Genomic DNA, 16,687 nt, shown 5'->3' with positions numbered 1-16,687 from the left:
CTGTGTAGCCCACGCTACCCTGGAAAGTTGTGATCCTGGGATCCTTCTGCCTCTGTTCCTGAGTGCTAGGAATACAGACCCCAGACCCCACTACCGTGCTTGCCCCTCCTCCCCCCTCCTCCCCCCTCCTCCCCCTCCTCCTCTTTTCTTTCAGTGGTAATAGATTTGTTTGTTTGGTTTTGTTTTTGTTGCCAGTCCTGGGGCTTGAACTCAGGGCCTGAGCACTGTCCCTGGTTTCTTTTTGCTCAAGGCTAGCACTCTGCCACTTGAGCCACAGCGCCACTTCTGGCCATTTTCTATATATGTGGTGCTGGGGAATCGAACCCAGGGCCTCATGTATACGAGAGAGCATTTTACCACTAGGCCATATTCCCAGCCCCCTTACTGGTAATAGATTTGACAGGTTTTAAAATTTATTTTTTATCATCTTTAAATAGTTGTACAAAGAGGTTTTAATTCAGCATGTCAACTTATGAATAAATGTGATCCTAAGAAAAGTTTGTTTTAGTTCACAGTTGCAGAGCTTTCAGTTCATGGTCCTTGCTTCTGAGCCTGTGATGAAGTTGAACATCATGGCGGGGAGCATGTGGTGGTGCAGCCTGGCTCATCTCACGGGGGACAGGAAGGAGATAGAAAGGAGGAAGGCGGTAAGATAGACCTTTCAAAGGTACATATCCAGTGACCTATGCCTCCCAACCTAATGGCCCATTTAACTGTGAGTCATCCATTGATGAAGTTAGGACCCTTGTGATCCAATTACCTGCTTTGGGCACCACTCACCATCGGAAGATCAAGCCTTCAACAAATGAGCCTTTGAGGAAATTTCGTATCTAAACTGTAACAGCAATGGAGCCTGGGGCTGATGTTTAGTCCGTTTGTTTTTATTAGACACAGGAAAATCATGTTTTCCAGCCTTCCTTGCAATAATGTTGGGGCTACGTAATTGAATTCTGGCCCATGGAATATCAGTGGAAGGGTTGTGTGTCACTTCCTGGTTTGGGTCTCAAACATCCCCTGACTTCCTTTGTTCATCCTTTCCTTACTTCACCCACTCAATGCAAAGTGTCTAGTAGGTCGCTTAGGCTCTAAAGGATATAAAAACCAATACGTGCAAGGAGGCTGAATCCTTGCATCACCATTTGGAGTAGATCTGACTAAGAGAGCTACCAAGAATACCTGAAATGTTCTTCACACAAAGGAAATGTAAATATATTGTTATTGAGATTTGAGGACTTTTTTTTTTTTTTGCCAGTTCTGGGGCTTGGACTCAGGGCCTGAGCACTGTCCCTGGCTTCTTCCCGCTCAAGGCTAGCACTCTACCACTTGAGCCACAGCACCACTTCTGGCCATTTTCTGTATATGTGGTGCTGGGGAATTGAACCCAGGGCCTCATGTATACGAGGCAAGCACTCTTGCCACTAGGCCATATTCCCAGCCCGAGATTTGAGGATTTTTAAAAACATAACTATATCCAGTTTCCCACTCTGATTAATATATTGATCTATGAGGATTCAGTACTTAGCATAATGATACATATGGTGAGTGCTCTGTAAATGTGCTTACATTGGTTTTATCAACATCTGAATTTGTCTTTATATACAAATGTCAGCTTAGGAATGTTGTGGGAATGAGGTTTCAGCATAAATTCTGACCTTGTTTTTAGGACACACTATATAGTTCCATTAATCTATATGAAATTAGCATTTTCAAAATAAAATTTATTTTAACCATTTTGGTTTTTTAATTGTATCTTTTAGGACGAAGCAGGGGTAGGAGTAAAAAGGGAAGACCCACTTATCCCAAAAGATTGGAAATCTGTGCTTTGAGTCCAAAGGGTTTTACATTCGACAGTCTCAAAAGATTTCAAAGACATGAACTGATTTAGAGAGTAGACTAGGCTCTAGACAATCCCTCTACCTCCAGAGGAAATTGCTCTTTACTCTGATAGACACGAAAATTCTTTGCACCTTAAAAAGTAAAAACAACTGTAAGCCTCAGAGGTGGAGTTTCCCCTTAAGTATTTATTGTAGGGTCTTAGAACTTCTATATTCAGGAAGCCATGCTTTGGGGAGGATCAAATAAAATAGTATATGTTAATGCTCTTTGTAAAACATTAAAGTAGTATACAACTATAACACCATTGTTAGCCATTGTTCACTGTTAAAGCCTATTTCCTCTTCTGCTCTCTTAATCAGGTAACACAATTTTCTTTATTGATCAGGCACTTAAAAGCATAGCAGCACCTGGAAGGCAAATTAGAAATACGGCATTGCAGATGTAAATATACAAGCACTTGAATTACAAGAATGATGTGTTATTGCAAAAGGGGATATAAATTAAAACAGAAAAATCAAGGCAAATTTCCCATAGAAAACATTGTTGGAGATAGTAAAGTGGAGTTGTTTCCTAATTCTGAGCTTAGTTGGCCATGTTGGTAAAATTGGGGAGATGGTAATACTTCTTTGGTAATGCTGTTGCTATAGTTAAATGAGACAATGTGTAAGTCACACATACATGATGAACTGGAGCTCTATTATTGTTAGAAGATTCTCAGCGATGGACCTAGGATAGGTGAGGAAATGATTGTTTACTTCTTCCATACTACAGACTGAATATTTCCTCCTGTCAAAAGTTCACACTTGAAATGTTAACTCTCAATATGATGGTATTTAGAAGTGAGGCCCTTGGGAAGTAATTAAGTTTAGGTGAAGATAGAGGGTAGAATCCCAATGATGAGATTAGTGTTCTTAGAAGAAGAAAAATGATCTTTCTGTCTCTGTATGTTTCTAGAACTCTCTGTCTGTGTTCCTGCCTGTTTTGCTGTCTCTCTGTCTGTCTCTGTCTCTTTCCTACTGTGTACTCCTCAAAGAAAGGCTATGTCAGAGGACATACTACTTATAAATATAATGAATGCCTTCAGTAAACTCCAAATCTGCCAACCTTGACCCTGGATTTCTTGGACTCCAAAATTATAGGAGATAAGTGTTTCCTAAGACACCTATGCTTCCTACATCACCTGTGCCTGCTCTGTGATGGCAAAGCACTATCTCTTGACTTCATCTTACTGATTGTCCTTCTCTTCATCTTCTCATTCAGCCACCGATTGCATCTGCCTTTCACCTTCCTTTTTGCACTTGGTTCAGGAGCAGCTAACCATGAATTCATTCAAGTCTCGAAAACAATCAAATCAATAAGCAGTTATTTTGGCCCAGTGTCACCTTTCTACGTACTACATTTTTAACTTCTTCTCCTCATTCGCAAGGACCTCTCCTTGGAGCTCTCTCCACCCTCAGTCGTCTTCTCACCTCTAAGATCCCCATTAAACATGCTCTCATGAAGGGCACAAACAACCTCATTGTCAGGAAAGCCCATGGATATTGTTGAAGTGTATAGTACTGGATCTCTTTGAAGCATCAATCATTTTTGACCACTTTCTTCTGGTAATTCTCTTTCTCCAGGCTTTCAGGGTACCCCTCTCTCTGGGTTTTTTCCTTCATCTGTTCTTCTTTCTTGCCTATGGACAGTCCTGTTCCTTTAGCTTCTACCATATATCTGTGTTCCTCAGAAATCTCTTTAGGTCTATTTCTCATTATACATACCCTCTTAGAGTAACCTCTTCTACTCCCATAACTGGTAGTTCTTCAAATTTTTATCTTCCTTGGATGTATTGAGTTTCAGGCCCATTTAGCTAAGTGTACTTATCTATCTGCTAATAATTCACCGTGAATATTAGATACCAACTCAGCAGAGTTCCACAATTTTCTCCCAAACTTCCATTCTTCCCATTGCTTACACTAGGAAGCTTGAGTCAGAACTGTTTCTCCCCTTTCTCAGCATTTACCAATCATTTCAAAAACAACTATATTTTTATCTGAAGAGGGAATGGAAGATTGTGATTAGGAGCAAAAGTTTCCTAGTCAAAGGACCATGGGTAACTTACTTAAACCCTCTGAGTTTCATTTTCCTATTCAGTTCAGTAGCCAACTCATGGATTTGTCATGTGGATCAAGTGAAATGATGCAGGTACAGTAAGTGGTACAGAACATGAGACAAAGTAAACACTTATTATTGTCTTTAATGTCACATTTGCCACTGTCATTAATGCCTTCCTTCATGATCATTATGATAGTCTGATTGTCTGTGTCTCCCAAAATTCATATATTGAAACTACTCACCAAAAGAAGAGTTTGGTCTGTGGAGGTCCTTAAAAGACTAAACATAAAAAAATAAAAAAAATTAAAAAGACTAAACATAGAGCTCCACTATGACACAGCAATCCTACTTGTGGACATTTACCCAAATGTCTACAGACAAGGCTATACTAAAGTTACCAGCACAACCATGTTCATTGCAGTATTGTTTACCTTATTGAAAATATGGAATCAACCCAGGTGCCCCTCAGTAGATGAATGGATCAAGAAGATGTGGTATATATACACAATGGAGTTCTATGACATTGTCCCATTCATAAGAAAATCCTGGAAAACTTATATTAACTGAAGTAAGTCAAACCCAAAGAAAGGTAGGTTGCATAATTTCCCTCATTTGTAAGAGATAGAATAGGTTTATGATAGTCTTAACAGGGGATCTCACCAACCTAATTGCTTAATACATAGGACCATACATAATGAAGTGTACCAATATGAACTTCAAGATATGGAAACAAGAGGTTCTTATTATATACTGTATGTAGTTTTCTATTTAATTTTTAGTTTTATTTATTTTCTGTCAGTTCTCTTATATTTCTGTGCTGTGTGTCCTGTATATAAGATTATTTGACCAGGGGAAGGGGAAGGGAATCACAGAAACAGCAGGTCAAAGGACAAAACTAATACAACAATGGTATTTAATAATAGGTTGGATATCAACCTTACAACTTGGTGGAGGGGAGTAAGGAGGGGTAAGTGGGAGAAAATGAAAGATGTGGTAACATTGTTTAAAAACAAATGTAATTGTTACTTATGTGACTGTAACACCCCTGCTCATTACCTTTTCAAAAAAGATAAAAATTTATAAAAGAGAATAGAGTTTGGCAGTGGGGCCTTTGGACTGTGGCCAGGTTATGAGGACAGAGCCTTCAAACAGGCCTCAGGCCTTGCTCTTTTCCACCATCTGAGGACACAGTGAAAAAGCCTCTTATGTGAGCAAGGAAAAATCTCCACCAGATACTACATCTGCTGGCCCTTCCCAGTCTCTACCACTGAGGTAAAGAAACTTCTGTTTTTTTGAAACTTCTTACTTTCTGGCATTTTGTTACAGTAGTTCAAATGGACCAAGACCTCTCTCTAATTTCTATACTTCTTTTTATCCTATGCTTCAATGCTTTTGGTTTAGGCCACCTCCATTTCTTACATGAACTACACCAATTGTCTTTTTGCTGATTACTCTGCCTCTATGCTGGCCCCCTACCAATCGATATTTCACATTGTACCTAGAAAATATTTCTAAAAATGGAAGTAGATTTAGCACGTTTGATGAAAGCTATCCAATGACTTATCACTATCTTCATGATAGAATCCAAATTCCTTAACATCTCTTCTTTTTTATGTAAACAAATCCCCACCCTTTCTTCTTTTTTTTATTGTCAGTGATGTACAAAGGGGTTACAGTTTCATATATAAGGGAGTGAGTACATTTTTATCCAACTTGTTACCTCCTTCCTCATTTTCCCCTGCCTCATCCCTCCCCTTTCCCTTCCCCCCCATGAGTTGTACAGTTGGTTTATACCATATAGTTTTGTTAGTATTTCCCTTGCATTGGTTTGTCTTTTTATCCTTTGTCTCTTGGTTTTGGCATTCTCTTTCCCTTCCCTAGCTCCAGTACATCTATATACAATATCCAAGGTACTAAAGTCAGATACAGTGAATCGGGTAAAACCACGGGAAGGGAATATGAAAAAAGGGCACAGTTTTACATGGCATGTTGCAAATATCTACCACAGTGATATACCACTGTTTTCATAATTTGAAGTTTATTTTGCTTAGCATCATTTTATGTGTTCATATGGTCATAGCTTTTGAGCTATTGTGATCTTCTGCTAGGACTATCCTAGATGTGTAATTATTCTCTGTGAGTGAAACCATAGAGTCCATGTTTCTTTGGGTCTGGCTCACTTCACTTAGTATGATTTTTTCCAAGTCCTTCCATTTCCTTATGAATGAGGTAGTGTCATTCTTTCTGATACAGGCATAGAAATCCATTGTATACCACATTTCCTTGATAGCAAAAACAGTTATAAGTAGAAAGAACAGTGATGGAGGAATTTCAATACCAAATTTCAAGCTGTTTTAAAAAGCTATAGTAATAAAAATAGCTTGGTATCATCACAAGAACAGGTCTGAGGACCAATGGAATATAACTGAAGACCCAGAAATGAATCCACAGATCTATGGCTACTTAATCTTTGATAAAGGAGCTAAGAAATAGGATGGAAGAAAGATAGCCTCTTCAACAAATGGTGCTGGCAAACCTGATTCAACACCTGTAACAAACTAAAACTAGATCCTTATATATCAACCTGCACCAAAATCAATTCCAAATGGATCAAAGACCTTGAGAAGGAATAGGAGAAATACTTGGGATCCTTGGCACAGGACAAAACTTTCTTAATAAAAAAAAAAAACAAAAAACAAAAAAAACTTTCTTAATAAAGGCCCAGAAACACAAGAAGTCAAACAAAGGTTGGGCAAATGGGGTTGCATCAAACTATAGAACTTCTGCACTGCAAAGGATATAGCTTGCAAGATAAACAGAAAGCTCACAGATTGGGAGAAGATCTTTACCAGCCATACAACAGACAAAGGCCTTATATCTAAAATATACATAGAACACAAAAAATTAAATTCCTCCTACACAAATCCTCAAAGAACCAACGGCCCCCCTCAATGAGTGATCTAAAGACCTAAAAAGAGACTTCTCTGAAGAGGAAATGAGAATGGTCAAGAGACACCTGAAGAAGTGCTCTACTTCATTGGCCATAAAAGAAATGCAAATCAAAACTACACTGACATTCCACCTCATCCCAATAAGGATGTCCATTATCAGGAAAACTAATAATAACAAATGCTGGAATGGATGTGGCAAAAAGGGAACCCTACTTCATTGTTGGTGGGAGTATAAACTTGTTCAACCACTCTGGAAAGCAGTATGGAGATTCCTCAGGAGGCTAAACATAGAGCTCCCTCCTGACCCAGCAGCCCTACTGCAAGCAAGACCACACTAAAGCCACCAGCACAACTATGTTCATCACAGCCCATCCTTTCTTCCTAAGTTCTTTTCACATCCTTTGAGTAAGCTACCTTTTTTCTATTATTCCTCTTTCTTTTTCCTGGAGATTGAATGTTCTTCCAAATTTCTGTTTAAAGTCATTCCTTCCTGGTGGCTTGAGACTATTAGGCACTTTTTATGCTCCCATAGTACCATGGGGCATTAACTCCCATGTTCACATGTAGCACTGAATAAGTATGGTTATTTTTATACCAGTGGCTTTAAAATTCTCATCCTTAATTTCAAGGACTGTATCCTCTTCAGTAGCACATTCTCAGTGATTACTGTAGTACCTGGCTCATCATAAATGCTCAATACACATTTACTGGCTGACTACAGATATTATCTAAAGGTCAATAACCTAATTGTATCTAGAAATAATATTGTATGCCATAATTTCTTAGTCAAGTTTAAATGATATGGTTGTTCACTCTAAACCTTTCTAAAGTATATGTGCTTTAGAAATCAAGATAAAAAGGCAGCATAGAAATGACGTTCCTTCCTCTCTTTAAACATTCTTCATTGGTCATTAGTTGTCACCATTTTATTATTATCTTTGTCCATTTTATATATCTATTTTTATTATATATATTTATTATATTTAAATAGTTGCATAAAGTAGTTGCCATTCATCAAAGCAGTTTATGAAAATGGACCTTGGTCAATGTCACTTATTTTACCATTCTATTGTTATCTTTTAAAGAATTGATTCATTTATTGTCAAAGTGATGTACAGAGGGGTTACAGTTTCATGCATCCAACTTGTTACCTCCTCCCTCATTTTTCTCCCTCCTTTCTCCCGTCCCTGATTCCTCCTCTGAGTTCTACAGTTGTTTTAGAGCATATAGTTTTGTAAGTATTGCTGTGCATTGGTTTGTCTTTTATTCTTTGTCTCTCCATTTTGATAGTCCCCTTCCCTTCCCTAGTTCCAATACACATATATACAATATCCAGGGTACCAAGTTACAGTGACATCAGGGATAAAACCATGGGGAAGAAAGACAAAAGAAAAATGCGTGATTTCACATGGTATTTTGAACAGAACAACAACAATGATAAACCACTTATTTCCATAACTTGGAGTTCATCTTGCTTAGCATCATCTTATATGTTCATATGTACATAGCTATGGAGTTATTGTGATCTTCTGCTAGGACTATCCTATGTTGTTGTTGGTTTTTGCCAGGCCTTGGGCTTGAACTCTGGGCCTGAGCACTGTCCCTGGCTTCTTTTTGCTCAAGTCGAGCACTCTATTATTTGAGCCACGGCACCACTTTTGGCTTTTTCTGTTTATGTGGTGCTAAGGAATCGAACTCAGGGCTTCATGCATGCTAGGCAAGCACGCTCCCACTAAGCCACACTCCCAGCCTTCTAGGACTATCCTAGACATGAACTAATTATTACCAATGAGGGAAACCATAGAGTTTATGTTCCTTTGGGTCTGGCTCACTTCACTTAGTATGATTTTTTCCAAGTCTTCCCATTTCCTTACAAATGGGGCAATGTCATTCTTTCTGATAGAGGCATAGAATAGTTGTAGAAAAATGGTGTTTAAATTCAAAACACACAAATATGTTTGTCTATTTATAAATAATCAGAAATGTAATAGTAGAAACTCAGTACCGAATGACAGTCTGCTGTTTCAGCGGATACTTGAAGCAAACTACAATAACATCATTTGTACACTATGTTCTGCTAAAGTGCTGTAAGAAATAAGGATGTGATTGGCTGATCCCTGGAAGAGAAATCAGAGTAAATCAAAATCTACAGAGTAGAAACTCCTTAGGAAGAAGAGGCTGCTGAGTTTCAGCTTCATGATTGAGTCACTGCCATGTGATGGATGGAATATACAGATGACATAGGATGGGGTTTTGTCCTGAAGAAGCCACTGTACATTGAAAACATCATATAAAGTGCAAAAACATTGTATTCTCTGGACCTCTTAAACATCCTAGACTCATAATGCAGTATGTTGTACACTATGTTGTAGAGTATTAGTTGTTTCTACTTGTAATTGTAGGGCTGACTAGGAACTTCTCAGACTCACAGAGATCAAATTTTGAAATTCAAAGTACAATATATGGAATGAATATTGTTCTGTGCCATTGTAAAGTAAAAGAAAATTCCTAAATTATCTTAGATCGGGGACCTTGGGTATATCTTGCTGACTTTTGTCTCTCCACTGTCCTTTAAAAACATTCTCCTACAACCTCTGGAGTTGGAATGCTATACTGAAAGCCAAGATTTTCTTTATTGTTCTAGGCTTTGAACTTAGGGGCTTTTCATTGGCTAGGCAGGCACTTTACCACTTTTGATTCACTTTCTGCATCCTTTCAGCTTGAAAGTTAAGATTTTATAGGCGAAACTAAAATTGGATATGTTGTGTTGATGATGTCTCATGCTTAGAGTATTTCTGAGAAAGTTTGGCAAACTATTTTTTCTGTTGTGAATTTATTTTCTATTCCAAAACTGTAAAGAAATAGTATAGAAGACACAAACTGAGCCAAGAAGTGGAAGAACACTGGCCACAATTCAGAAAATGGCCACCCAGCCAGAAGTGTTTTGAATAAGCCCATGCCAGTTGGCTGAACTGTGGCTGACAGAAAAGAAGTGTGTGTGTGTGTGTGTGTGTGTGTGTGTGTGTGTGCACTTGCATTTTGCATGTGTAGAGAGAAAATTATATGCTAGTATAGAAATACATCGATGTTACCTCAAAGAAGAAACCCTTTACTTCTTTTAATAAGCATTGCATACTTTCTGTATGCTACTAAGTAGTGAATTTCCTTCATTTGTGATGTCATTTTCAGCCAGGAAACTATTAATTCTGTGTGTGTGTGTGTGTGTGTGTGTGTTCATGTGTGTGCATGCTACAAGGTGATGAATGGTAGTGAATGGGAAAGCCCTGCACCAATCTGTTTCCAAATATACCCAAATGAATGTCAGATGGTGCTTTCCCACTACTGCCTCTTATTTAAAGATGATAAAGTCAGGACAGGAAGAATGCTTGTTTCTCTTTCAATTTCACATCTAAGTTGGAATGCATGTCATGAGCTACTCAAGTTCTTTTCTGGAAAGAGTATCTTGTTTTAAAACAGGAGTTGAAGAAAGCAGATGTTCAGAATCTGTAGAGTCTCCCCCTTTACTCCTCTTTGTCTCAGTATTATAGAAATGTGTAAGCAAGAAAAAAATCTTGTCTTTAAGGATAAAAATTACAAAACACAAAATGGTCTACTTTTGCAAATTTTACACGAATACATGACTATGCAAACACGTTGTTGGGATATCCTCCAATCATGGACCCTGCAATTAAAATTATATAGATGTCATGGTAAACTACCTTCTGTTCCAAGCATTACAAAAGATACTCACACATTGTATAAGAAGGATGGCAGGAGACAAAAGAGAGCAAAACTGGTGATAAAGGAGATCAGTGCCTTGAAATCAAGCCAACACCAAGATCTTTTGAAGAAAGGAGACACCGCCTTAGCACAAGAAGAAACACTAAAGTTTGGAAAACGTGACAGCTAGTTCATCTTTTTAATAGATAGTTTTGATTAATCCTCTGACATGTTTTTGCTTTGATGGTCTAGTGTTGAAAATGCCTTTCTGTTTCTTCATGATGCTCTATGGATAAAGAGGATGCAACTCACATAGCCACTTTAAAACATGGTCATCCTACAGATGGAATATATGCACACACATTCATCTGAATGCAGTTTTCCTTCTAACTCCATAGATTCTACTTTCCATTCTTATTTGATTACCTAAAGGAGAGAAAATAGCTTATTCCATAAAGCTTATTATTAACTGACATTTTGAAAGGGTTAGAGAATTTAATGGTGTTACATGAATTCTGATTCATGAAGGCATTAAAATGGTGCCCTTTTAAAGCTTAGGTATAACCCATGAGGTGGCTATATATACTTTTTTAAAGGTCAATATTCCACAAATCATAATACAGTTAGTAGCTAATTATTTTGCAAAACTAGGGGGAAATTTAAAATACATTTACTAAGTGTGTAATCTGTGCACTGCTGGCATCACTATTGTGAAAGACCAGGAGTTGTGTTGGGTTATTTAGTCATGTCACTTAAGTAGTAAGGACCAATTTCTAGGGACAATTTGTTTTCTGAAAGGCTTCTAAACTATAGGTGGCTGTTTCTTAAAGGAACACTGCTGCATGAAAACCCAAACTTTACAAAATGGAGAACTTAGGGGGTGATCTATCACAAAATGAGTTATTCTTCCCTTAAAATGAGGAGTCTAGCATTTTCTTTAAGTATTAACTTCTCTAGTATAGTTCAAATGTGGTAGGAAGAGGTTTCTTACCAGCAGTGGCCACCAAACCATTGTGCCCGGGAAAGCTTCTATCTCAGACATAATTGTTTCTTTAGAAAAATAAGAATTTTAAACTTTTAATTAGCTCTTTGAAGGAATTAATGAGATAATGTGCGAGAAAGTGATGAAAAGAATAACACATGTGACAGTTTTTCGAGTGTGCTGACTTGGAATATTTCTTGTAAAGCAGTTTTGCTTCCTTTTATTTATTTTACTTATTTCACATTTCAGTGAAAGTGCTTGTAGTGAGCTGCTTTAATAGCATTAACGAATCCATTTGTTAAAAATCACCTCCAAAGTACTTTCAAATAACTGGATATAATATGTTCTTGATTGGGAATTTCTGTGTTCTTTGTACTTTTGCATTGTTTTTGATTAGCATGCATTAATTGTACATATTAATGGGTCTGATGTGATATTTCAATGTCTCATCAAATCAGGGTAATTAGCATTTTATCATTTGTTTAAATTTGGAGACTTCAAATGATTCTCTTCTAGATCTTTGTAAAATATATAACAAGTTGTTTTAAACTATAGCACCCCACTATTCTGCAGAAAACTAGAACTTATTCCCTTTGTGCATGTTTTGTCACCCATTATTCAACTTTTCCAAAACCATAATTTTTTCCTGTGTATCCTTAGTATATTCTATATTTTCTTCACTGTCCATGTAATTCTACTGGACTAGACATTGGGTTCTTAAAAGACCTAAGCAATGTTTTGTCCATTTTTAGAAACCCAGTACCTAGCACATAACACATTCTCAAAAAAAGGTATGCCAAATTAATTATGAGTTTCTGTAGTTAAGGCAGTCGATATTTCTTTTTTTTTCTATTTTTCAATTGTTGTATTTGTCTTGCTTATGGACTGAATCATGTTCAGATGCTTATATTGAAGCCACACTGAGCCAGAACCTCTTTTTATTTTGGTGGAATGGGGGTTTGAACTCAGAGCATCTTGGTTGTGTGGCAGTCATTCTACTACTACTGAGCCATGCCACTGGCCTTTTTTGAGAGAAGGCTTTATTTCCTGACCGCACTGTGTGCCTTGGCTCCCTCCAGCGTTTCTTAGGCTTCCTGTCATAACTAGGATGAAGGTGTGCGCCACCATACCTAGTCCTTGGTTGGGAAGGAGGCCTATGAACTTATTGACTGAGGTTGGCCTCAAACCATGATCCTCCCAATCCCAGTGTGTGGCTTGAGCTAGGGTCTTTAAAGAGGTATTTCAGTTACATGGGGTCCTATTGGTGGGCTTTAATTCAGTCCAACCAATGTCCCCCATAAGAAGAGGAAACTTGCACACACGGAGAAAGAAAAGAACGTGTGAGGACAGAGAAGGAAAGTAACCATCTGCATGCCAAAGAAATGAGAGGACATCAATCTAGCCACACCTTAATCTCCAACTTCTAGCCTCCAGAACTGTGAGAAAGTATGTTGTGGTTGTTTAAAAAGCCAATGTGCATTATTTTCTTATAACAGTTCTAGCAAACTCATACAAACCTCAGAGGTAAACTTCCCAAGTAGTGTGTGTGTGTGTGTGTGTGTGTGTGCGCGCGTGCGCGCGCATTTGTATTGCCTCTAATCATGATGCCTCCCAGAGATGTTAGCATTAATGGATCACTGGAGTCGCTGAAGAGAACCCAATTTCCTGTTACACTTCAGCCTTGAAAGCAGGAAGTCACTGGGAATTTCTTGGGCATTGTGAAAACTTCCAGATCCTCCTGCATGTTTCCACTTGATACTTTTAGTATTAGTTTCAGTCGACTGTTTACCTGTAATCAATTGCTTTATTATTACCTAGACTATATTCACAGCTTCTCATTCATCTTCTTCCCTTCACTCTGGCTTACAGAGTCACTATGAATAAACATCTTTTAAACAAGCACATCCCAGAATTTGGGCTTATGACTTGTTAAGAAGAGCTCAGGTTGGAAGACACTTAAGTGTATTGGCTGCCTTAATAACTGTACACTGTACCCTTACTTAGTTGACTCCATTCCGTTCTCTATGCAAACATCTAATCACATCACTAACTACTTGAAGCAAATCTTTGCATTGAATTAAAAAAGATGAATACTTAAATAACTGTTGATTTCACTTAGCATGATCTAACACCAACCAATATATCTTCTACCATTCACTCTTAGCCAATCAAACTAAGTAAGCTCCAGCCCCACCACTCTTGCAGTTTCTCAAACACACCAACTCTTTCCATTTACACTTAACCCTCCCATTCTCTTGTTCTCATTATTCCTTTCCTTTGCCACCTAATTCTTCATCCTGGACCAACTTGGGGGCCTGGTTTTGCTCAGATCTTACAGTGCCTTGCATTTCTTCTGTAGCATGGCCACAATGAGAACTAATTAATTATTTGTGTCTCTACTCGTTTAGCATTGACTTCTCTAACTCGACTGTAACCTCCAGGAAAGACAATGCCTGCTTGTATATTGTTGTCATTTTATCTATAGCATCAAATACTGGATAGACTAAGGTAGATATTCAGTGTTTGTTAAATGAGTTAAAAGAAGAAATGAGCCTATTGATGTGGATTGAATAGCATTATTAGGGGTGTTAGGAAAAGGGGACAAACACACACATGCCTAGTGCATAGTATGTGCTCAGTAAATGCTGTATAAAGCACTTAAACTACTCAGAGGTTGGCAAAGACATTTTCCTTAGGTGTATTCATTAGAATGTAGAAGTGCAATGAAACACTATATTAGACATCTAAACATAATTTTATCTTATCACCTGTAGTGTAGCAATATTTGTTCTACAGCCTTGTGTGCATCAAAGGTACTTCTTCTGGCAATAGATGGTACAATTTAAACACAGACTTTCATTCAAATTTCAGCTTCCATTACTTTATTTGCATTGACATTCAATCGAGAAGTAGGTCTATGACTGTTGGCTCTTTCATAACTGAAATGTATTTTGAAACATCAAGATTCTCATTTCTGCATGCTGCAGTACTTTTTAAACTCAGGATGCTCAGTAGCAGTGAAGTAGGAACTAGATTCCTCTTTAATTGGTATCTTTGACAATCTTAGAGGTATAGGTGGAAACCTTATGGAAATTGGTGTTCTACTTCATCCTGTGATCATTAGTGTCGAATGGGATCTGTACAGATGCTAGCAGAGCAGGCTTAGGGGAGTCACAGTGGACTATGACTGATCTGAAAGCCTTTGTGAGGAGCTCTGAATCAAAGTTTGCAGTTGCCTGAGCTTTGAATCCTTCCAGCCATCCAGTGATACCACGCTGGTGGCATTGACCTTGGGGTCAGTCTGTTTTTTTTTTTAAACAATTATGTTTAATTTGTGAATGTGATTTCCAAATGCAAAAGCTCCTCTGCTTTCCTCCGATTTCCCCTTGTGCAGAGGAAAATTCCAATGGTCTGGAGAAGCGGCCTACATCGAAAATAACTAAGCAAATAATGAACTGATAACTGTAAGGAGGGCTCTTAGTAAGCATTGTTCCTTTTCTGAGAGTGAAAATTACTAAAGTGTCTTAGGTTATCATCCACTTTGCTTCTGAGTTTTGTTTCTCTGACCAGATTGGGCTAAAAGTAAAACAGGAGGTGAAAGCCCTTAGTTCTGTTTGTTAATCTTTCTTCTTCTCTCTTTTTTAAAGCAGTTCTTTCCTCCCCCCCTCCTCCTTTTGCCTCAATAGAAAGAAAAAAAGTTTTGTCAGCACTCCTGTTTCTTTTGTTGTTTTCTTTTTCTCAGAAGTCTTTTTCTGCTTTTATCCTAATCCCAGTCATGCATGAGAGAACAGTTGTGCCCTGTTGTTTGGCTGTTCTGCTAGTTTTGAATCAGTGGGACTCCCTCTTTGTTCTCTTTATTTTCTGAACACAGAAAGGTAAAAGAGTAGAAATAGAGATTGGAACTCTTAAGAAGAGAAACCTATATTTATTTAGATTGAATTCATTTTGGGGCCATGTCAGTAATAATTAAGGAGTTACATCAATAGAACCCAGAGCTCAGGTTCCTCACCTAGAACATTTTCTTTAACTGGGATCTTTGGGAAGAATGCATTTAAGCACGTTTCTAATTTCGTGATCTTGGAATCTGCTAATGATTGTGTGACTGAATCGTGGCTTGGGTCTGCCACTTGTACCAGTTGCTTCTTGAGTCAAACACTGTCTACCTGATGTGATACCTGCACAGGATTTACAATGGCCTTCGTGACATGATCATTTTAATCATCACACAGGAAGATGTGCTTACATTCATCTGCCTTTATCAAGGCATCAAAATAAAAAGATTGGGTAGTTTTGTGTATTTACATTTTTTTATTCTTGTGATTTGAAAAAAAACCATTGAGAAGTAAAACTTGAACTTTGGGTAAATATTTGAGGGTTTCATCCTTATAACACAGTCCCTTGCTGATGTGGTTATCCGACACGGGCTTGCTCGGTGTTGTCATGGTGATAGTGTAGGCCTGAAATTTTTCACAGGCTCAAATGATGAAGTTTTTGAAAACTGTTTTGATTAATTTTTCCTCCACTCCAACTTCTCTCTCACTTCAACTGTTTTTTTTCCCCTCTTTTGTTTCACACTTGATTTATGGCAGGTTGCTGTCATTTAAATAGATGTGCATTTTGAAATTCCTCCTTTCTTTGCTAATGCAAAGAAAAAAATAACCCATGCAAGTCATGCTCAAAGAGTTGGTTATTGTTGCTTGCTGGATTTCGACTCTCTGTGGTTGTCGGGCCTAATTCAAAGTAATTCAGGCTCCACAGTGGGGGCAGTGCATAGCTCCACAGGAAATTATGATAGCAAAAGTCTTCCTGTTGAGCTCTGCACTTGGCACTACAAAGTGCCTCGGGCTACAGCTACCTGAATAGGGTTGAATTAGACCAGACAACCGCATCATCCCACTTCTTAATCTATTAGAGCGATATACAAGTGGCAATTGTTGATTGCAAAAATGGGATTAAGAGGCTCTTCAAGTGAATTGATTTTCTTGTGAGAACAAAAAGAGGAAAGAGAAGCCTTCGTTTGAATCACACAGCCAGAAAGTTTCATGAATGGGTTCCACTCCAAATGTTAGAATTAAAGCAATCAGTGAGTCCCCATGGGGTG

This window comes from Perognathus longimembris, chromosome 28, assembly GCF_023159225.1.
Source record: "Perognathus longimembris pacificus isolate PPM17 chromosome 28, ASM2315922v1, whole genome shotgun sequence".
Lineage (NCBI taxonomy): Eukaryota > Metazoa > Chordata > Mammalia > Rodentia > Heteromyidae > Perognathus > Perognathus longimembris.
Note: the sequence above shows the minus strand (reverse complement) of the source record.